This window comes from Octopus bimaculoides, chromosome 1 (genome assembly GCF_001194135.2).
Source record: "Octopus bimaculoides isolate UCB-OBI-ISO-001 chromosome 1, ASM119413v2, whole genome shotgun sequence".
NCBI classification, from domain to species: Eukaryota; Metazoa; Mollusca; class Cephalopoda; order Octopoda; family Octopodidae; genus Octopus; species Octopus bimaculoides.
Window position 1 is genome coordinate 101,711,544 of NC_068981.1, and position 1,675 is coordinate 101,713,218.

Here is a 1,675-nt window from a genome sequence, read left to right on the forward strand (position 1 = left end):
TTTGATTAAACAATTTATTAAAAACTTTAGCTGTTGAACCTTAGACTGAATTGAGTATACATATATTAAGTGAAGTTATAAATGTATTTAAATGAAGATTTCTCAAAGTGAGTATTTGGTATATGTGGACACTCAGTTTTGTAAAGCTTTTCATTAAAGTCAGTGATTCTCAACTATTTTTTGCTTATGGACCCTTTGATTCCAATTTTGCATGAGTGGACCCTTATAGCCATTCAATGTTTAAAAAAAATCCTATTTTTATAATTAAATATTATTAGGAATTGCATAAAAAAAATAAAAATAAATTTTGTGTATTATAAAAGTATAATTGATTTATAGCATGTAACAAAATTTAATATGGACCCCCCCCGCCCCCAAGGGTCATGTGGATGCTGGTTGAGAACCACTGATCTAAGTAAATATTTTCACATCCACACATTGTTTAAAACATGAATATATATGTGTACATGAAGGCATATTTATGTGAGAGTGTAGCATATATATGTTCTGGGCTAAAGTTAATGTTTATCATATCTCTCAAATGACCACTAATTCCATATATTATACTATCGATCCTAGTTGTTCTCTCTCTGTCTCTCTCTCTTTCTGTGTGTTTGTCTATCTTTTGTGAACATCACCATACAGCTGTATAAGTGTATCATGGTAACACCTGTTGCTTACTCCTTATGTCTCTCTCAGTTTGACCATCAGCATGTTTGCTTATCATGGTGAGCTCTGGCAGTCTATTTGGCCATAACCATATCTATCATTCATAGTAATCTCTGCTGGTCATTTATGCCTGTCATTTAGACAGTTTGACCATCACCACATCTGTCTATCACGGTAGCTTCTGTTGGTCACTCCTTACACACTCAACAGCTTTGAATCATTAACAAGCTTTGCCATATCTTTTATCTGGCTCTAGAAATCCTGTTTCCGATCATTGAATTATCACCTTACCCCACATATAACTAATCCCAGCTTGTTCTTTTAATCTTCAGTGAAAGGAAGAGGAGAAGAACATGATATTTTTTTTTAAATTTTACATATTCATGAAGAAGGCTCAAACCCATAGGGGAGGAGAAATAAAACATTGTGACACTTAGACCTTTCTCAAAGACATACAATAGTGAAAAATAAAAAAAAATTCTGCTTCTCACTTGGAAATGAAGCAGGTTCTTATACTAAAATACCACTGTGCCCACCAGAAAGTAAAAATAAGCTTAAAAGCAAATTAAAAATAAACATATAGAAAGACATCGGATATACAATTAAATCATAATTAAATTCTTTTAAAGAATCTATCAGATGTTTCATTCTTAGAGTGTGGTATGTAAACAGATTCAGTGGATTTTTATAAATGTTAGAAACAATATTTATATAATTACAAGCTACTGATAAAAAAGTATAATAACCAAATTTCTTTCATTCGTATAAACAAAAATATTAAAAAGAAACAAAACGTTTTAATGATTTAGATATGCTTTTAAAGATGTGGGTGTTTCACAAGATTGAATGCATTAACAGTCTAAAGATTTTTCTATTTTCTATTTAACAATTAACATAGAAGAAAGGTTACCAAATTAATTAAAAAAAAACAAAGCAAAAAAGTTTTTGAAAAATAAAGGAAAATGCTAACAATAAAGATTATATATATATATATATATATATATAT